This window comes from Giraffa tippelskirchi, chromosome 8 (assembly GCF_054371585.1).
Source record: "Giraffa tippelskirchi isolate mGirTip1 chromosome 8, T2T-mGirTip1v1.2.pri, whole genome shotgun sequence".
NCBI lineage: Eukaryota > Metazoa > Chordata > Mammalia > Artiodactyla > Giraffidae > Giraffa > Giraffa tippelskirchi.
The window spans coordinates 145,220,389-145,242,154 of NC_137282.1; the positions used below are offsets into that span (position 1 = coordinate 145,220,389).

General features: G+C 42.7%; 1 long non-coding RNA gene and 5 other non-coding genes across 6 annotated transcripts in view; 3 read left to right on the forward strand and 3 right to left on the reverse strand.

The window, feature by feature from the left end:
• Positions 1 to 21,766, forward strand: part of LOC145518532 (uncharacterized) — a 36,067-nt gene that overhangs the window by 2,307 nt on the left and 11,994 nt on the right. The gene's annotated exons all lie outside the window — the stretch shown is intronic.
• TRNAW-CCA (transfer RNA tryptophan (anticodon CCA)) lies at positions 14,534 to 14,605 on the forward strand. Its single transcript has one exon. It is a non-coding gene; the product is annotated as a tRNA-Trp (tRNA).
• TRNAM-CAU (transfer RNA methionine (anticodon CAU)) lies at positions 15,674 to 15,745 on the forward strand. The gene has a single exon. It is a non-coding gene; the product is annotated as a tRNA-Met (tRNA).
• On the reverse strand, positions 17,727 to 17,799 carry TRNAR-ACG (transfer RNA arginine (anticodon ACG)). Its single transcript has one exon. It is a non-coding gene; the product is annotated as a tRNA-Arg (tRNA).
• Positions 18,119 to 18,200, reverse strand: TRNAS-AGA (transfer RNA serine (anticodon AGA)). Its single transcript has one exon. It is a non-coding gene; the product is annotated as a tRNA-Ser (tRNA).
• Positions 21,104 to 21,176, reverse strand: TRNAR-UCG (transfer RNA arginine (anticodon UCG)). Its single transcript has one exon. It is a non-coding gene; the product is annotated as a tRNA-Arg (tRNA).

Here is a 21,766-nt window from a genome sequence, read left to right on the forward strand (position 1 = left end):
CCCCTGAGGGCAGATTCAGCAGTCTTTGCAGTCTGGTTTCTGGAGGAGACCTGCCCAGAGGGGACAACAGCAAAACCCAAAGGGGATAACCGAGACTCCAGGGTCTCAGTCCCAACTGGGCAGCAGGTGACAGTGGCTGCCTCCCTGCTCTAGAGCCACAGCTCTGTGGGGACACTACCGCGGCTACAAATCTCACCTGCTTGGAAAACACTCTCCCTTTGCTCCTTCAGACCCACTAGTGATGTTCCTGCACTGGCCTCAGAGTATGTCACAGTTTCTTGCTGGTGTCCCTTTCCTGACCTTTGCAAATGGTCCCTCCATTAAACTCTCTTCAATTGCCTTTCTGGACTGTGCCAGGACTGTGACTGGTTTGGGGCTTTGTTGTTATCTTACCCCACGTACAAGGTAAGAGAAACCCAAGTAAGGCAGTAGGTGTTGCGAGAGGGCATCAGAGGGCCGACACATTGAAACCGTAATCACAGAAAACTAGCCAATCTAATCACATGGACCACAGCCTTGTCTAACTCCATGAAACTAAACCATGCCGTGTGGGGCCACCCAAGACGGACAGGTCATGCTGGAGAGGTCTGACAGAATGTGGTCCACTGGAGAAGGGCATGGCAAACCACTTCACTATTCTTGCCTTGAGAACCCCATGAACAGTATGAAAAGGCAAAAGGATAGGACACTGAAAGATGAACTCTCCAGGTCGGTAGGTGCCCAGTATGCTACTGGAGATCAGTGGAGAAATAACTCCAGAAAGAATGAAGGGATGGAGCCAAAGCAAAAACATTACCCAGTTGTGGATGTGACTGGTGATAGAAACAAAGTCTGATGCTGTAAAGAGCAATATTGCATAGGAAGCTGGAATGTTAGGTCCATGAATCAAGGCAAATTGGAAGTGGTCAAACAGGAGATGGCAAGAGTGAAGGTCGACATTCTAGGAATCAGCGAACTAAGATGGACTGGAATGGGTGAATTTAACTCAGATGACCATTATACCTACTACTGTGGGCAGGAATCCCTTAGAAGAAATGGAGTAGCCATCATGGTCAACAAAAGAGTCTGAAATGCAGTACTTTGATGCAATCTCAAAAACGACAAAATGATCTCTGTTAACAAACAGAGGCAAACCATTCAATACCATGGTAATCCAAGTCTATGCCCCAACCAGTAACGCTGAAGAAGCTGAAGTTGAACGATTCTATGAAGACCTACAAGACCTTTTAGAACTCACATCCAAAAAAGATGTCCTTTTCATTATAGGGGACTGGAATGCAAAAGTCAAGAAACACCTGGAGTAACAGGCAAATTTGGCCTTGGAGTACAGAATGAAGCAGGGCAAAGGCTAACAGAGTTTTGCCAAGAGAACACACTGGTCATAGCAAACACCCTCTTCCAACAACACAAGAGAAGACTCTACACATGGACATCACCAGATGGTCAACACCGAAATCAGATTGATTATATTCTTTGCAGCCAAAGATGGAGAAACTCTATACAGTCAGCAAAACAAGACCAGGAGCTGACTGTGGCTCAGATCATGAACTCCTTATTGCCAAATTCAGACTGAAATTGAAGAAAGTAGGGAAAACCTCTAGACCATTCAGGTATGATCTAAATCAAATCCCTTATGATTGTATAGTGGAAGTGAGAAATAGATTTAAGGGACTAGATCTGATAGACAGAGTGCCTGATGAACTATGGACTGAAGTTTGTGACATTGTACAGGGATCAAGACCATCTCCATGGAAAAGAAATGCAAAAAAGAAAAGTGGCTGTCTGAGGAGGCCTTACAAATAGCTGTGAAAAGAAGAGAAGCGAAAAGGAAAGATATTCCCATTTGAATGCAGAGTTCCAAAGAATAGCAAGGAGAGATAAGAAAGCCTTCCTCAGTGATCAATGCAAAGAAATAGAGGAAAACAACAGAATGCGAAAGACTAGAGATCTTTTCAAGAAAATTAAAGATACCAAGGGAACATTTCATGCAAAGATGGGCTCGATAAAGGACAGAAATTGTATGGACCTAAAAGAAGCAGAAGATATTAAGAAGAAGTGGCAAGAATACACAGAAGAACTGTACAAAAAAGATCTTCATGACCCAGATCATCACGATGGTGTGATCACTCACCTAGAGCCAGACATCCTGGAATGTGAAGTCAAGTGGGCCTCAGGAAGCATCACTATGAACAAAGCTAGTGGAGGTGATGGAATACTAGTTGAACTATTTCAAATCCTAACAGATGATGCTGTGAAAGTGCTGCACTCAATATGCCATCAAATTTGGAAAACTCAGCAGTGGCCACAGGACTGGAAAAGGTCAGTTTTCTTTCTAATCCTAAAGAGAGGCAATGCCAAATGTTCAAACTACTGCACAATTGCACTCATCTCACATGCTAGTGAAGTAATGCTCAAAATTCTCCAAGCCAGGCTTCAGCAATACGTGAACCGTGAACTTCCAAGCTGGTTTTAGAAAAGGCAGAGGAACCAGAGATCAAATTGCCAACATCTGCTGGATCATCGAAAAAGCAAGAGAGTTTGAGAGAAACATCTATTTCTGCTTTATTGACTACGCCAAAGCCTTTAACTGTGTGGATCACAATAAACTGTGGAAAATTCTGAAAGAGATGGGAATGCCAGACCACCTGACCTGCCTCTTGAGAAACCTGTATGCAGGTCAGGAAGCAACAGTTAGAACTGGACATGGAACAACTGACTGGTTCCAAATAGGAAAAGGAGTACATCAAGGCTGTATACTGTCACCCTGCTTATTTAACTTATATGCAGAGTACATCATGAGAAACGCTGGGCTGGAAGAAGCCCAAGCTGGAATCAAGATGGCTGGAAGAAATATCAATAACCTCAGATATGCGGATGACACCACCCTTATGGCAGAAAATGAAGAGGAACTAAAAAGCCTCTTGATGAAAGTGAGAGAGGAGAGTGAAAAAATTGGCTTAAAGCTTCAGAAAACTAAGATCATGGATCTGGTCCCATCACTTCATGGGAAATGGATGGGGAAACAGTGGAAACAGTGTCAGACTTTATTTTTGGGGGCTCCAAAATCATTGCAGATGGTGATTGCAGCCATGAAATTAAAAGATGCTTACTCCTTAGAAGGAAAGGTATGACCAATCTAGATAGCATATTAAAAAGCAGAGATGTTACTTTGCCAACAAAGGTCCGTCTAGTCAAGGCTATGGTTTTTCCAGGAGTCATGTATGGATGTGAGAGTTGGATGGTGAAGAAAACTGAGCGCTGAAGAATTGATGCTTTTGAACTGTGGTGTTGGAGAAGACTCTTGAGAGTCCCTTGGACTGCAAGGAGATCCAACTAGTCCATCCTAAAGGAAATCAGTCCTGGGTGTTCATTGGAAGGACGGATGTTGAAGCTGAAACTCTAATACTTTGGCCACCTGACGTGAAGAGCTGACTCATTTGAAAAGACCCTGATGCTGGGAAGGATTGGGGGCAGGAGGAGAAGGGGACAACAGAGGATGAGATGGCTGGATGGCATCACCGACTCGATGGACATGAGTTTGGGTAAACTCCGGGAGTTGGTGATGGACAGGGAGGCCTGGCGTGCTGCGATTCATGGGGTCACGAAAAGTTGGACACAACTGAGTGACTGAACTGAACTGTTATTTTTCAGTCGCTAAGACGTGTCTGACTCTTTGTGATCCCATGGACTGCAGCAAGCCAGGCTCATTTGTTCGTGTCTTCAAATGTCACCTCACCCATGAACGTTTTTGATCCTTATAGCATCTCTCCCACAAATCTCCTTCCTATGAACCTTCAAAACATTTTGTAAGTCAGGAGAGGGTTCCTGGCACTCCACTGCCCTTATCAATGCAACCGTTTTAGAGCCTAGGCTTTCTCAGAATTCATAATATCACAGATCTCATCTAGTTCCTCACCCTTTCTCCTTATCCTTTTGCAGCACACAGTCCTGGCTAAGATGCTTTAATGGATGTACCCAAGGTCATAACTAATTGGTTTTCAGATTTTTAGCCTGGTGATCTTTCCCTGGCCCCATGCTACTCCTGTTTTACTCTAGGAATCTGATCTGGAGGACCTCTAGCAGAGAAGAGATCTTGGTCCCAGGTATTTGGAGACAGGAATTAGCAGTGTTGCTTTTGCATCTGGCTAAAAGATCTCCCACTGAAGGGATCATTCCATAAATAGAAAATGAAAGCAGCCCCTGGTGGTACAAAGGCAGGTGACCTCCAGGCACAGGAAAGAAATGTATTGGAATAGACTGGAGAGGCAGGGCCTGGAGAGGAAAGGAAGTGGTGGAGAAGGTGGAGGGCACGGCTGCTGACCCACTTTTGATGTGACTTCTTGCTGTGGGCAGCACTCTTTACACCCCGTCATTAGTCTCCTTTCAAAACGCTTCCATCTCAAGTCTCGCTCTTCTCCATCCACTCCTCCTACCTCTGCTTTGTTGTTCAGTTGCTAAGTCATGTCCGACTCTTTGTGACCCCATGGACAACAGCATGTCAGGCTCCTCTGTCCCTGCATGAAACCTGCCAGCGAGGTATTAATGACCTCAACTGAGGCTGAGAGAAGTTGAATAATGGAGTAAAGTCACTCAGCCAGTGAGCAACAATGCCAGAGTGAATCCTACTCTGTCTACCGCAAAGCCTGACTTCTGAACTGGTTCAGCTGTGCAGCAGGCCTGCCCTGTTGCAGAGGCCGCATGTGCTGACCCTGACCCTGACCTCAGCTCAGATCAACTGATTAGGGGGCCAGTTGGCTTTTGTGCAGGCTGGTGAGTCAGGAAATGAGAGCAGGAAAGGAAGCTCCACCCAGCTGAGAAGTGTCACACAAATGCAGAGTTCCTTGGCTCAAGTCCAGTGGGTCTTTTTCTTGCCCAGACAGAGTTTATTAAAGAATACAATGAAAGGAAATTTTTTGTACTCCAAGAGAAGTGAAAGGCAAAGGAGAAAAGGAAAGATATACTCATATGAATGCAGAATTCCAAAGAATAGCAAGGAGAGATAAGAAAGCCTTCCTCAGTGATCAATGCAAAGAAATAGAGGCAAACAATAGAATGAGAAAGACTAGAGATCTTTTCAAGAAAATTAGAGATACCAAGGGAACATTTCATGCAAAGATGGGCACAACAAAGGATAGAAATGGTATGGACCTAACAGAAGCAGAAGATATTAAGAAGAGGTGGCAAGAATACACAGAAGAACTGTACAAAAAAGATCTTCATGACCCAGATCATCACGATGGTGTGATCACTCACCTAGAGCCAGACATCCTGGAATGTGAAGTCAAGTGGGCCTCAGGAAGCATCACTATGAACAAAGTTAGTGGAGGTGATAGAATTCCAGCTGAGCTGTTTCAAATCCTAACAGATGATGCTGTGAAAGTGCTGCACTCAATATGCCAGCAAATTTGGAAAAGTTAGCAGTGACCACAGGACTGGAAAAGGTCAGTTTTCTTTCCAATCCTAAAGACAGGCAATGCCAAATGTTCAAACTACTGCACAATTGCACTCATCTCACACAAAGTAATGCTCAAAATTCTCCAGACCAGGCTTCAACAGTACGTGAACCATGAACTTCCAGATGTTCAAACTGTATTTAGAAAAGGCAGAAGAACCAGAGATCAAATTGTGAACATCCGCTGGATCATCAAAAAAGCAAGAGAGTTCCAGAAAAACATTTATTTCTGCTTTATTGACTATGCCAAAGCCTAGTGTGGATCACAACAAACTCTGGAAAATTCTTAAAGAGATGAGAATACCAGACCACCTTACCTGCCTCCTGAGAAATCTGTTTGCAGGTCAAGAAGCAACAGTTAGAATTGGACATGGAACAACTGACTGGTTCCAAATAGGAAAAGGAGTGCGTCAAGGCTGTATATTGTCACCCTGCTTATTTAACTTATATGCAGAGTACATCATGAGAAATGCTGGACTGGATGAAGCACAAGTTGAGATCAGGATTGTCAGGAGAAATATCAATAACCTCAAGGCAGCTATATAATCATACCATTGAAACATAGACCTTACCCAACACGCATGTAAATACGGCAAATTTACCGGGGCTTACTGTAAGGATGGTTTAATACTTCCATTAGCAAAGACAAATCCTAATGTGAGGCAGCTGACCCAACCAACTGGAAGCCATGGCCATAAGTTTGATCCACATAGCCATTGAGTGCCGTTAGGGGTGCCATCTAATCCCAGGGTTGTACTTCCAGTCTGAGCCAGGCCAGCAGGCTGGTAAATCTGGATGATAAATGACCTTTAATATTTGCTCACATTGCATAGAGGACAAATATCCCATATATTTCAATTTTTTTTGGATCTATGGGATGGTCACCAAATCCAGTGACCAAAGATCCAAAATTTTTGTTCCCTTTGTTCCCAGCAGATGGGGCAGAGACAATAGGTTGGCCTTTTTCTGGGGTCACCCAAAAATATTCATCCTATATCTGGTAAAATTGTTCAAATTACCTGATAGATTGACCCTTCTTACTGGCCATTGAGTTCTCATTCTTTTTATTTTTTGAATAAAAGGTATAGGCTTTGGTCACTTTTGTAAGGCTTGCATTTACCTCAAATGTTATCCCATGGCTTTGATCAATTTGGTTAAAGTCCAGGTTACACCTGGACTTACTTGGCTTTTACTTCCCAAATAAGAGGAGGAGGCCTCCTGAACATTACCTTATAGAGGGAATACCCGGGGTGGGGCGGTGTCATTTTGATCTTCATTAACCCAAGTGGCAGCATATCCATCCAGGGGGCTCCAGTCTCTTGCACCCATTTTGCCAAAGTTACTTTGATGGTCCGGTTTATTTTCTCAACCATCCCTGAACTTTGTGGTCTATATGCTGCATGTAGTTTCCACTTGATATTCATTGCTTTGCAAACCAATTGGAGTAACAGCCACAAATGTGGGTGCATTATCTGATCCTATATTCAGAGGGAACCTAAATCTAGGAATAATGTCTCTCAGCATGCCTCGGGCCACTTCCTTTGCTTTCTCAGTCCTGGTGGGATATAAAGGTACATACCATCACCAGTAAATATTTTTATCCTTGGCATAGCTTTACCTCAGTGAAGTCCACTTCCAGGTGTTCAAATGGTGTGGTCCCCTTTAATCTAAATTTCACAAGTCTTTGTCTTTTCTAAATGGGTGGATTGATGGAAGTCCGTAACTAGTTCAAACGTCAACCTAGAGGGGATGAAGAATCTGTCATCCGGGAGCTCCCACCACCCGTCCTCCCGCAGTGTTCCTTGTTCAGTTTACACCCAGATGTTTTCTTCCTTGTCATAGACTGAGGCTGCTTGGGTGGTTCATAGGCTGGACATCACAGGCGTCTCCATAAGTTTGGTTGCTATATTGTCCTGGGCAGCTGCTTGTTTTGCTGCTCCATCAGCTGAACAGTTCCCTTTTACCTGTGGTGTGTCTGCCCGCTGGTGGCCCTTACAGTGCATTACTGCCACTGCAGCAGGTTTCCACACTGCTTCCAACAGTAACAAAATTTCCTCTTTATTTTTTATCTCTTTGCCAGTTGCAGTCAATAGCCCCCTTTCTTTATATATGGCCCCGTGTACATGTAAGGTAGTAAAGGCATACTGTGAGTTAGTGTATATATTTACCTTCTTACCTTTAGCCAATTTCAGGGCCCCCTATGAGAGCCCCGAGTTCTGCTCGTTGATCCGACCAGTATGAGGGGAGCCATCCTGCTTCAACTACTGCATCTGTTGTTACCGCATATCCAGTTTTCCTGTGTCCTTGTTCCAAGTAGCTGGTCCTGTCTGTGTCGTAAGTCTCATCTGGTTGACTTAAGGGGATGTGTCTGAAGTCTGGTTGGCTAGAAAAGACTTCCTCTAGCATATCCTCACAACTATGGCTGGGAGTGCCTTCCCTCACCGGTAAATAAGTTGCTGGGTTTAAAGCCTGACAGGGTTCCACCCTTAAGTTGAGGATTTTCATATAAAAGTCCTTGGTAATGCAGCATCTGAGAGGTGGAAAGCCACCTTGCCCCAGGCCCCGTTAGGAGAGTGAGATGGCATGTGGCACTTTTATTATAATAGTCTGTCCCACAGTTAGTTTGTCAGCCTCTCATTAAAATGGCGACGGCTACCACTGCTCTCAGACATGAGGGCCACCCCGAGGCTACAGGATCCAGTCTTTTGGGTAAATAAGCCACAGGTCGCTACTGTGAGCCTATTGCTTGTGTCAGCACTCGCATGCTACTTGTTCTTTCTCATGGACGTACAAAGTGAAAGGTTTGGTTAAATCAGGGAGGCCCAGTGTGGGGGCCTTTACGGCTCTCTTTAATAGTTCAAAAGCATAATTCTGTTCTGGACCCCAAATTAGAGAGTCATTCCCGGGGCCTTTAGTGGCGGCATACCAGGGTTTAGCTATTTGAAAAGGCAGGTATCCAAATTCAGCAGAATCCCAAGGCTCCCCAAAATTCTCTCACTTGCCTTTTGGTAGTAGGCTGGCTTATCTGATTGATCTCTTATTTCCGTTCTAAGCCCAAGGCATGCCTCCCTGCCTTTATAACAAATCCCAGGTACTTTACCTCAGTCTGGCAGATTTAGGCCTTTTTCCATGACATCTTATATCCGGCCTGTTCTAGCAGGCCCAGGAGAGTCTTAGTTCCTTCCCAGTGTTGAGTACAAGAGTCTTTGCCATCAGAAGTAGGTTGTCCACATATTGCAGGATCTGGCACTTAGCATCTGATGGGAAGGAGAGGAGGTCTGTTGTCAGGGCTTCCCCAAATATTGTAGGAGAATGTTTGAATCCTTGTGGCAGCTGAGTCCAAGTCATCTGGGTCTTTCGACCCATCCCAGGGTCCTCCCATTCGAGAGCAGAAATCTTTTGGCTAATTGGAGCCACTCTTATACAAAAGAAACCATCTTTCCAGTCCAAGCAGGTAAAATACTGAAGAGGGTAAGGAGAAGCTGGGCTCTGTCATCCCACACCGGATGGTGGGTCCTAAAATAGCCTCTACTCAGTGAATTGTGCCCTGAGGCTTCTTGGAATAGGGAGGGGCGTGCCTTTGATAGTTCAAGAAATCTGTGGTGGAGAACATCTGTAGTAAACAGCAGTGGGGCCAAGTTGGATGTGCCCCTCTGGCCCCATCTATGGTGCCGTTTGGACCTCCCTGAGAGGCACCTGCAAAACCTCTCTCTCTTGTGGCTCCTTTGTAGACCTCAGCCGCCTCTGAACACTTGGCTCTCCCTTTTTCCCCTCTTCTAGACTGGGGAGGGGTGGGTATAATGCTGGCACAGTTGCTGCCATCTCACTCAGTAGTGCAGTAGGAGGGAAGGGAGCCTCTTCCACTGGTGGAGATGGGGGAGGAAAATCTCAAAGGGGGTATCTTCATTGTTAATCCAACTGGGGCAGCCTGACCTTAACTCCAATCTTGTTTTTTGACATGTTTGCCATCTGTGTGGAGGGAGGTCTCCAAGGAGACCTGGCTTTTCTTTAACAATGGTTTCCTCATTCTGGGGCAAAGTTCAGGCCTAGTTCACATCCTGCCTTAAGATGGCTGACAGGCCTCAAGATGGAGTTCCTCCTGCCTTCTCCATAGCAGTCCCAATAGGGTGACTTCAGAAGTATGTCATCTGTGCAGGGGCACGGGAGCCACACTCAGTAGGGCACCACTCTTGGTTTAAGACTCTGCTGTTGCCATCTTGAAATTCTCAATAATTATATCTTTATATATTTTAAGCGGAGTTCAATGGGCCACCTGAGCAAGGTCATGAGGAGTGGGTATGTGCACAGTAGTGTGTCCACTGTTTCTGCAGCTCCATTCGAGTTATTTATGATGCCCCATGAGCACAGAATTCCAGGGGGGCCATGATGTGGGGGAGTTCAGCAAGACTCAGAGTGAGTATGAGGTCAGCAACTTGCACATACAACTGAGAAAATGAGACACTGACAGCCCCTAGGGGCCATGCTTCCCTTTTGAACCAAACTTTGCTTCCCATGCAAAAGAAGCCAATGAAACACACTCAAAACCAATAAACCAATCAACATCAATAAAGATGAGATGTTGAGACAGGGAATGGCAACTGTATTGGGAAAGCTGGCTATTTTCTCAGATAGCAGGCTAGTGTCTCAAAATAACCACCTTATTGGGATCTGGATGCCTGTTTCTATAATAGAACAGAGAGGGTGAGGAGGTGAGGAAGTAAAGTAAAAAGGCCATTAATCTTACAAATATATCCTGGAATGAATGGCCAGTCTCAGGGAGGGGATGTGTTCATTTTTTCTTTCTTGCAACCATCTACAGGTGGACAGGATCAGGATATTTTCCTGAACAAAGGCATTTTGGTTTAACTTCCAGGCCTAGAGGCAGGGTTCCCTGAGGCAGGCCATTATGTATAGACATCATCCTTTTAGTGATCAAAAGCAATGGGAAGCAAAGGTTAAAGTAAAAGAAACCAATCCAACATGTAGTCAGATTTTGTTCTTCCTTGTAACATAATTTTAGTGATTTTACTCGGGAGTTAAGCGCTCTGATATTTGTATTTAAAACTGAAATTGCACATTGTAGAGTCCAGCAAAATCCATGTTAAGAATTAAAAGTCTGATCTTTCTTTACTTACAGTAGTATTAACTAGTAATAAAAGTCACTATGATGAGTTGAGGGAAAGACAAACTATGGAGGATTCAAGAGAAAACCTTTCTATTTTAGTACTTTTAAAAGCACCTTTCCCACTTTAAATAAATAGTAAATAAAAGGACCACACATTTTGTTGTATCCTGCAAAGTCTGTAGGCTCAGCTCTGTATAGAAATGGCATCTGCTGGAGGTAGGGCAGAGAGAGTGCGTTTTCTGGCTTATTCTGCGGTCATGGTTTGGTGGCTGGGGTGGGCAATAGTACTGCTGGGCCAGGATAGCCGAAGGAAGAGCTGAGCAGGCGTGATGGCAGCCCAGTATCTGTGGTGTCAGTGGTACCTGTGCATCATTTAAACAGAAACAGCCTCAGATGGAGAGGCAGGCCTGGGACTTAAGAGAAAGATGGGTTATACATGGAAGCGGGGCCTGGTGTAAACGTCAAGATCATTGAAGGCCCACAGAGAGTGACGGCAGGAAAGCTGTTTACATTTGCTCAGCACTTGCTAAGGCCTATAATAACACATGTGTTCCTTGAACCTTTGGAGGTGGGGGCTCCTGTCCCCATTTTACAGATGAAGAGGCTGCTCAAAACCTTCCCTGACCCCTCCCTCCTCCCTGCCTCTCTCTCTCTTCTGTGTTATTTTTTCTCCATAATATTTAGATCACTATCTGACATATTGCATGTTACTTACCTGTTTTCTCTCTCGCTCTCTTTAGTATGCCAAGTCCCTGAGGGCAGACTTTTGTTGAGTTTTGAGTACTGCTATCTTACCCTTTTGTCTGTGTCTGAGGTCTGACATGAGGATTCTTCCGAGACAGGTTTTGCAGAATTACCTGTACAGAAATGGATGAATAAAACTAAAATATACTAAAAGTTCAATACTCTTTGACTCCCCACTCCTGCATATGTCTCTTCATTTTGTCATGTATAAAGCATTCTATTTTCTTGATTCTCCATATTTCAGGTTGAAATAAAATAAAACGTGGGTATTAACATATACACACTACTCTATACAAAATAGATAAACAACTAAAACTTACTGCTCAGGGAACTATATTCAGTATCTTGTAATAACATATAATAGAAAAGAATCTGAAAAAGTATATATATATATATATCAATTCTTTTTCTGTACACTTGATACTAATACAACATCATAAATTAACTGTACTTGAAAAAAATCTTTAAAAATGTGAGTAGGAATCATTATCTATCTGCGTTGTTGTGTGAGGAGAAAATGAGACAGTATCTATAACACTTTATAAAATGTAAAGGTCCCTCACAAATGTCAAAAACTGCTGTTGAGAAAATTATTTCTCCCCTTCAATAACTTGCCTCTCCTGCTTTTTCTACCTCTCTTTTCTCCTCCCAGCCCTCCTCTGCCACCTCTTTATCCTCCCTTCCCTTCCTCCCCACTGGTCGGACCCTTTCTTTCTCCCTCTCCTCCTTCCCCTCCTGGGCTCTAGTCCCTTTTCAGGCCTCTTCTGTTGATAATCTTTAGGCTTTTCCGTCCCCTAGTGGCCAATATGCATCACTGCATGTGCTCTCTGGTTGACGTTTCTTTCTTTCTACCCAATTTGGATATAGGATACAGGGTGAGGAAGTGAGGTGCAGCAAGAGTCATAAATTAGTTTACAATAATTATACATTGTTAGTGAGGTAACAATTTTTAGAATTTTGGAAAAATTTGTGAATTTTATGTCATATGTGTAGCATTTGTGTGCTAATGACTCCCCCGTTACATTATCACTTGATGTATTATGTAATGTAGATATAATTATGCTATCTAGAGTTAAGCACTAAAATGTGGGACATTGATAAGCAAGTAACAGTGAAACTCTATTGTATTAGTAATACTAATTGATTTATAACACCCATAAAAAACCATAAACAAAAAATAAAACCCATAAATCTCAGTTTTTCATCTCAACAAATGTTTGCTTTTCTCTAAGACAGTATCTAATGCAGATTCTCTGGTTGGTCTTCACATGGTCGCTGAGAGACTATTGAGTGACTCTGGAGTCGAGGACTATGGAGTCCTCTGCATTTGACAAATATAAAGGTAAAGGGAGAAAAGAGGAACTCCCATGAAAAGTTTCCTGGGTTAAGTTTCAAAGTTACAAACTGGCTGGTTGCAATTTTCTTTACATTGCATTGTCCAGATCTCAAACACAGGACCAAAAGTAATCACAAAAGGAGGCAAGGAAATGTAGTTTAGACTGAATGTTTCTGTCCCCCTAAAATTCATATGTTGAAACCTAATCCCTGATGTGATGGTATTTGGAGGTGGGGTCTTTGGGAGGTGATTAGTTGGAGCCCTTATGAATGGGACTAGTGTCTTTATGAAAAAGAACTCCGAGGACTCCCTGGCCCCTTCCACAATGTGAGGACACAGTCATACTGAACAGCTGATGCCTTGATCTTGGACTTTCCAGCCCTCCAGAACATGAAAAATAATTGTTTTGTTTGTTTAAGCCACCTACTCTATGATATTCTTGTGATAGCATCCCAAAGGGAAAAAGACAATTGTATATCCAAGAAGAAAAAGAAACAGACTGGTAACTACTCTAGCAGCCTCTGCTACAGTAATTTATCATATGTTCAACGTCACAGGGGATCCACAACCAAAAGGAGGGACATATATCAACTCTGAGAGCCTGAGTTCTTAGACCACCACCATCCACCCAGGTAAACTTCCTGGTGTTTGTTCTTAGTGGGTAGCAGTAGCCAGAGGGTAGTGGTGAGGTGGGTGTGGTAGCCAAAGAGGGTATATTAAGTGGAGTGCAAGCTGACTGCTCAGATGGATCCCGGAAGAGGCTGTGCCTTAGCTTTTAGTCTAGTTACTTTTGATAGGTAATAAATAAATATATAAGTAAAGTATATGGTATACTAGATGCTGATATATAGTATGCAGCATCTAGCCTAGGAAAAACAAGGAAAAGAGATAAAGACAATCAGAGGTATGCAGTTTTGGGACTACTGGACAGGATATTCTGAAAAATGACCCACTACTATAAAAAGGACACACCTTTCACTGAAAATTAAAGTTTCCTTTTCTCAATCTTGAAAAATGAGTCCAGAGCTCAAGATTCATTTTTCAGAATATCTTTTTCTAGGAGTTCAAAGAGACCTCTCTACTATTTAGATCTTGGAAAACAATCTTATTGAGATTCGACACCCAACTGCAGTTTCCCAGACAGGTGCTTTAACCAGCCTAACCACGGTGCAAGAATCACTTGTTTCCTCTGGCCAAAAAGAAAAAAAAAGGTTTCTTGCTCTTCTTAGGGCTAGTTTCAGATACAGTGTTCAGATTCGGAAGAACTCTTGCAATGTGAAATTGATCATTTCAACTAAACACAAGAGTGGTTGTAAGGAGACGATGTTATTTCGCAGATAGGAGTTGCACAGTTGAACCGGCCGGCCCCGGGTAAATTTGTTTCCCCGAAACACTAGTATGTGGTTAGCAACTACCATCAACTTTGGTAACAAATTTAAAACCCTGATCATTAAAAAAAAAACAAACAAACAAACAAAAAAAACCCCCTGATCAGCGTCCCTGATTAGGGGGAGGGCTAAGGGATGAGGGGAGGGCACTCTTTGTTACTCTTACTCCAACTCAGAACGCCCGACTTTAAACCGGATGTCTATTATTTCTAAACAGACAAAAACGAAAATAAAACAAACCCTGAATGTCTATTTTTGACGTATATGGAGAAAATTAGGTAAGAAAAGGAAGGAAATAGAATAGGAAGCAATGGAAATAGAAGCATTTTCGGAGGCAGACAGAATCAGTATATGATTGAATGGACAGCTGTTTTAATACAGGAGGCCACCAGGCATTATTTTGTATCCAGCTGCATGGTCTTCCCTGAGTACCAATAATTAATTTCATAGATCAGGTTGACAAGTAAATGAGCCAACGGCCCCCACAGGACCTCGTGGCGCAACGGTAGCGCGTCTGACTCCAGATCAGAAGGTTGCGTGTTCAAATCACGTCGGGGTCAGTTGTTTTACTGTCTATGGCATGCGCTGGTCTGAAACTTGGAGGGAAAAAAGATGTTTTCTCCAACGCCGGCTGCCCTTAACGCTGCCCTTTAGAAAGTAAGTAAATAGGCAGGTGTACACTATAACTGTGCTTGGGGGGCTTATTTCTGGGTCCATAAAGACATTTTTATTCTTTTCTTTTATTTTTCTTTTATTGCAAAGGTTCTGAATTTCAGTCTTTGTCAACTCCCAGCCGTCTCTCCACGCTCACTTCTGTGCTCCCTGACCCATTTCCTTATCCACATCTCTCTCCAATGGTCAGAAGCTTCCCACATCTTCTGACATCACCTGCTTCACACCTGGATCAGCTTTTCCTTGCCAGAAAGGTTACACAGCAAGCAGAATCTTGGCTCTCTGCAATTCCCCTTACTCCAGCAAACCAAGAAGGAAGTCAGTTCATTTCCAGATGCAGAAAACCTGAACATAATTTTTTGTTTGGTTTGCCAAATTGAGACTAGAGGAAATGAACCATTACATCAGAGAAAGTAGTCCTCTGGGCTAGAAGTTCTAAGAGCTCCTTAAAACTCTGTTTTTAAAAAAATGTACAGGACTGTGTATTTTTTTCTTACCTGGGACTTGTGCACCCTCCAACAGATTATGAACCATTACATTACAGCGCAGAAGAAAAGGAAAGCACACTTATTTCATCAGAACCTATTACTTTGTATAACTAAGAAAGTCTTTAAAACATGACATATGGAATATGAGCAGATATCTTGTTATAGATGTAATGTACATGTTCACATAGCACACGGTAACAGACATTGCATCTAAACATGCCTTCTGTGCGTGGAGGAAGACCATCCAAAATAGTCATTCTCTATTTCTTGTTAACACTTTTCTTAGCAGTTAGTTTAGGCCCTTGGCCATCGCGTTGTAAAACAGAGATTACTGCTCTGGGGGAAAGAGAAAGAGAGACAGAAACAGAGAAAAACAGTTCAAGAACACACTCAGCTCTGTAGAGTTGGAAAAAAAAAAAACAAGTCCGTAGAAAGCTGAATACTAAGTATGAGGATACAGTTTATTGCAGCAGAGTGGCGCAGCGGGAGCGTGCTGGGCCCATAACCCAGAGGTCGATGGATCGAAACCATCCTCTGCTAAGATGAGCTTCTTTTCCTCCTGAGGAGAACTTTGAGAGTAGAGAAGAGAGTTTATTAAGAACACTTGGCATTGTATATCTTCCTTAGTGAGGTGTTTGGCCTGCTTTTTAAGCACATGAAAAGCATATGTCTTGAGAACAAAGTAACTGTGAGATACCACTACACACCTATTGTTGTTTTTCAGTCAATCAGTCATATCTGACTCTTTGTGACCCCATGGACTGCAGTACGCCAGGCTTCCCTGTCCTTCACTATCTCCTGGAGTTTGCTCAAACTCATGTCCTTTGAGTGGATGATGCCATCCAACCATCTCATTCTCTGTTGTCCCCTTCTCCTCCTGCCCTCAATCTTTCCCTGCTTCAGGGTCTTTTCCAATGAGTCAGCTCTTCTCATCAAGTGGCCAAAGTAATCCAGGACACTGAACATCAAATGCTGGCGAGAAGATGGAGTAACAGGGACTGTCATTCAGTGCTAGTTGGAATGCAAAATGGTACAGCCACCGTGGAAGACAGTTTGCCAGTTCATATGATCCAGCAACTGCCCTCCTTATTAAATTGCCCAAAGGAGTTGAAACTTCTGTCCACACAAAAGCCTGCACACAGTTGTTGATAACAGATTTATTCTTAATTGCCAAATTTTGGAAGCAACCAAGATGCCTTTCAGTAGGTGAATGGATAAACTGTGGTACATGCAGACAATGGAATATTATTCCGCCTTAAGAAGAAATGAGCTACTAAGCCATGAGGAGACATGGAGAAACCTTAAATGCATATTACTAAGTGAAATAAGCCAATCTGAAAGGCTGTACATACTGTATCATTCCAATATATGACATCCTAGAAAAGGCAAAACTACAGAAACAGTAAAATCATCATTGGTTGCCAGGGGTTGGTGAGAGGAAGAAGGATGAATAGGCCAAGCAGAGAGGATTTTTTCAGGCAGTGAAAATCCTCTGCGAGATGCTATAACAATGGATAGATACATGCCTTTCTGTTGTTCAGTCACTCAGTCGTGTCCAACTTTTTGCAACCCCATGGTCAGATTTGGAGAAGGAAATGGCAGCTCACTCCTGTATTCTTGCCTGGAGAATCCCTTGGAGAGAGGAGCCTGGCAGGCCATGGTCCTTGGGGTCGTAGGGAGTCGAACAAGACTGAAGCGACTAAGCACGCACACACGCATGGACTGTAGTATGCCTGCTTCCTTGTCCTTCGCTGTCTCCCAGAGTTTGCTCAAACTCATGTCCATTGAGTCGGTGATGCCATCCAACCATCTCGTCCTCTGTCGTCCCCTTTTCCTCCTGCCCTCAATCTTTTCCAGTGTTAGGGTCTTTTCCAATGAGTCAGCCCTTCGCATCAGGTGGCCAAAGTGCTGGAGCTTCAGCTTCAGCATCAGTCCTCCCAATAAATATTCAGGGTTGATTTCTTTTATGATTCTACATTTGTTTAAACCCTTAGAATGCACAACATCAAGGGCCAATTGTAATGAAAACTATGGACTTCAGTCCACGGAAGACTCATCATTTCTAACAAATGTACCCACTCTGTTGACGATGGGGGAGACTATACATGTGTGAGAAGGTGTGTGAACCTTCCTCTCAATTTTGCTGTGAACTAGTAATTGCTCTAAAAAACTAAATCTTAAAAAAAAGAGAGAAGAAAAAATTGCTATCAAGAAATCTTCTCTTTGTGAGACTTCTAATCTTAACTTTCTGAGAAAGATGCGTTTGAAAGATGTTCCCTCTTTTATGTTTCCCTCATACACCTAAGTAAGTTTCCAAAACAATTTAGTGATGTGATTTAAAGAAAACCTATGTAAGTAAAAGAAGAATAGCGAGCTATAGCTGAAGCCTGTGTATTAACACTTTTGTCATTTTGTATAGAGTGATATTGTAAAATAAATAGAAAATTAGAAAAGCTTAACACGGAGGCCTGGAGAAGATGGGAATTTGTGGAACTTACAAAAAGGGCGTTACAAAAAGTAACGAGCCAGCCAGGAGTCGAACCTGGAATCTTCTGATCCGTAGTCAGACGCGTTATCCATTGCGCCACTGGCCCACCCGCAAGTAGAAAGAAACTTATAGTTTTAGAAAAAGGGAAGTTATGGCATCGCTGTTGCTCTAAATATGAATGTGTGAAATCTTTCCTTTCGGTTTGAGAACCTGAGAAAGCTCAGAACTGAAATAGAAGAAAGTCTTACTGGTTCTTTTTTCTAACTCATAAAATATGACTCCTTCGTGGTCTATGAGAACTCTGTTTTGATGTAATTTGTAAAAGGTCTGAGAGAGTGTTTAGTATTTTAAAAAGTATCTTGAAATTGAAGGTCAATCCGACCAGGCAGAAATTTTATTATACTAATAAAGAGGAAAAACTGATTCGTAGTCGGCAGGATTCGAACCTGCGCGGGGAGACCCCAATGGATTTCTAGTCCATCGCCTTAACCACTCGGCCACGACTACACATATACATGGTTTCTTTCCATGTTCTCCATGTTACTATATATCATTTATTTTAAGCAACTTCAGTATTTAGTCATTAAAAAGGGCAAGACAAAAGATGATGAGTTACATTAATAGTTGATAAAATCGAAGAGTCAACCAACTTTATTTCCAGCATGTCGTAAACTGAGAATGTTCTTTTTAGAAAAAGCAAATTGCCATATATCGCAACAGTTTTAAAAAAAATTCTCTTATTTCTGCTGGAGAAGGAAATTAATGCTCAATAAATAATCTGGCACAGCTGTTCCTTACAGACACTCTCTTTAGACATTTAATCTAGTGCCTGGAACATAGTAAGGGCTCAACAAACGTCAGCAGCTTTTGTAACTGTCATTTTTAAGTTCAAGAATGAGAATCTGTCAAAATATTCCCCATGAAGCACTGTCTCCCATCTCTTTGTAAAGTTCAAAATATTTTAAAGCAATAGGTAGAATATTTTTGAATAAAATAGTAATATGAAAATATTTCTGAGAATCAAATCCACTTCATGGCATGGGACTTTTTCTCACAGAGTATCTAATTCTCTGTGGATAATGTTTAAAAATATCTGCAGAGACCACCTCCAAAGCAAGACCAGAGCCCCAGGATCTTCACTTTTTTGAAACTATGCAACCATTACCACAATCTTAACTGTATGTTCATGCATGTGGATGTGTTAGTGTACAAGTAGAAGATTTCTGTATTTCATCAACAACTCCATTTCATGAACAGAAAGAGGACAGGGCATGATTGATAAACCACTGCTTATGTGCCGATAGGTTGAAAATTACCTCCTGCAGCCCAGACCTCATGTCTGGGCTCCAGAAAATACAGTTGTCCTAATTACTTCTTGTTGCATGTCCATGTGCATCTCAAAAGCAATACATCCCCAAATGAAAGCTCCATTCTTTCTCTCTAAACTTGGGTCTTCTCCAACAGCCTAGATTTTTGTTTGACAGGAGCACCCAGGTACCAAAACCAAAGACTTAGAACTCCCCTTATATCTGTTCTCTAACTCCCTCTCCAGAGGCCACCAGTTTCCAGGTCTTTGGTTCAACCTTGGAACTGTTTCTCAGTCTGGCTTTTCCTCCCAAGTGTCAAACCCATTTTCTAAGATCAGGTTCCAACAGTTTCTCATATGCGTAACTGCAACAATTTCTTGGAAGTTTTCGGACCTCTGGTCCCTTGTCCCTGAAGAGATTCATTCATTTCTTCATTGTTTCAAAATTTGTATTCTGGGCACAATCACAGGACAAACAGTTTGCTAGGTGCTGCTCATACAGTGGCAGAGAAGGCAATGGCACCCCACTCCAGTACTCTTGCCTGGAAAATCCCATGGACGGAGGAGCCTGGTAGGCTACAGTCCATGGAGTCGCTAGGAGTCGGACATGACTGAGTGACTTCACTTCCACCTTTCCCTTTCATGCACTGGAGAAGGAAATGGCAACCCACTCCAGTATTCTTGCCTGGAGAATCTCAGGGATGGCGGAGCCTGTTGGGCTGTCATCTATGTAGTCGCACAGAGTCGGACACGACTGAAGCGACTTAGCAGCAGCAGCTCATACAGTTGAGAGCCACTGTTAAAATATGGCTACTGTTCTGAGAAATTTTCAGAGTGAAAGATTACAAAAGTGAATATTCACCACTGAGTTTGATAAGTGAGAGGTCCAGTGTGCCTTAGTAGCCCACAGGAAGAATGTAGATCCCAATCATGAATATCTTAGGTGGTTGCCTGGAGAGTCACTCATTAAACACCAAGTTTCATGAAAAAATGTTCCAATTACACCTTATCTCTGGCCAAATGGATACTCAATAAATACATGTGGAATGAATCATGTTTAAACTTAGATCTGAAGGATGTGTGAAAGTGAGCCAAATTGGAGATGGGAGCAGTGTTCTAGACTTAAACCTTGTGGAATATGAGATAAATAAAATAAAGTGTTGTCTGGCTGGAATGTTGCTTTTTTTGGAGAGGGAGAAGGAGAGAGAACAGTGAGAGATAACACCTTGGAGATGTAGTTTAGGGCAGGTTATGTAGGCAGGGCTATGTCAGCACTAACTGAGGTGTTAATCTGAGAATGCAAATCAGACTGGGTCTCTCCCCTCCTTTCATGTCTTTACTCTGTGGTCTTCAGGGAAGATCACAAGTGGCAAGTAGGAGTCCCTCATCACCAGCACCTGTCTAATTTTCTCAGCTCTTTTTCTGACCATTCTGTCAAGGGAGCCTGGATTCCCGAGGCAAGAAAGGATCTGCTCTTCCTCGCACAATGCTGGTTTCTTGATGTTGACCCTCTGTCTTGTATCCTAGGAGCCCTGTGTTCTTCTCCCAGGGCTTTTGTTTAAACAGGACAGCTTCTGTCAATCCCCCTCTCTTCACCACCCTCCCCTCCGCCCCGTTTTTTTTTTTTTTCTTTAATTAAACTTTTACTGTAAAAAATTCCAAACATTTAAAAAAGTTGAAAGAATCGGGAATTATCTATATACCTACCACCCAGATTCAATAATTGTTACCAGATTCCTGAGCCCCACTCCCAAAATTCTAATTTTGTAGTTCAAGTATAGTGCTGAGAGGGAACCAGGACTAGCTAGGGAAGTTTGCATTTCTAGGGAGCTCCTGAATGTTGCCATTGGTTTGAGGACCAAATTTTGAGGAGAGCAGACCGGGAGAGCTAACTGGTGATACTGTGGATAGAGAAACAGACATTGGACGGGTAAAAAGAAACGTAAAGCAAAGGAAAGGGTGTTGAGCAGAAATGCATGGAGGATAAAACTATTAAGGAGAAAAGGAGATTTCTGATTATGGACTTTAACCAAGAAAACTGAATTTTTAATAACTATCATTATCAAGTTTACAGTTTATGAGTAGTAATAATTTAAACACCTAACAACCACGAAGGGATTCGAACCCTCAATCTTCTGATCCGAAGTCAGACGCCTTATCCATTAGGCCACGTGGTCCAGGCATAGCTACAATGCTGTGTTTGGATAATTCATTGAAAGAAAACAATCTCAACTATCCTTGTAGCATGTGCTATCGTTCTCTTGCATTGGCAGGCGGATTCTTTATAGCTGAGCCATCAGGGAAGCCCATAATTGTAACACAGTGAGAGTATTATTGCAAACAAGGGCATTTCCAGCTCCTTAAAAATCCTACCATCTAGTTGGGGAAATAGGTTGAACCTGAGGGTTAAAAATACTGTAAAGTTAAAAAAGAGATGATGCTACAATAGCTAATAATAGAGTGCTTTATCTTTTGATGCGAACCTGGGAGAAAGGCCACAGTAGGGAAGGAATGCTTGAGCTGAGAGCTGAAGAAGGAGAGGAATAGAGCTGGATTGCTTTATATACTCAGGGGACCACCGCTGCCTTGCGGGGGGCTTTCAGGTAAAGATTGTGGATGAAAGACAAGAATTCGCTTTTGTGCACTCCAGAAATCCTACTCAAAACAGCCCCCAAACTTAAATAGGATCAAAATTTCGGGAGAGGAGGCAATAGCAACAAACTTGTCCTCTGGAAAGCCGATTGAAGTGTGATACTTTGTTGACTTG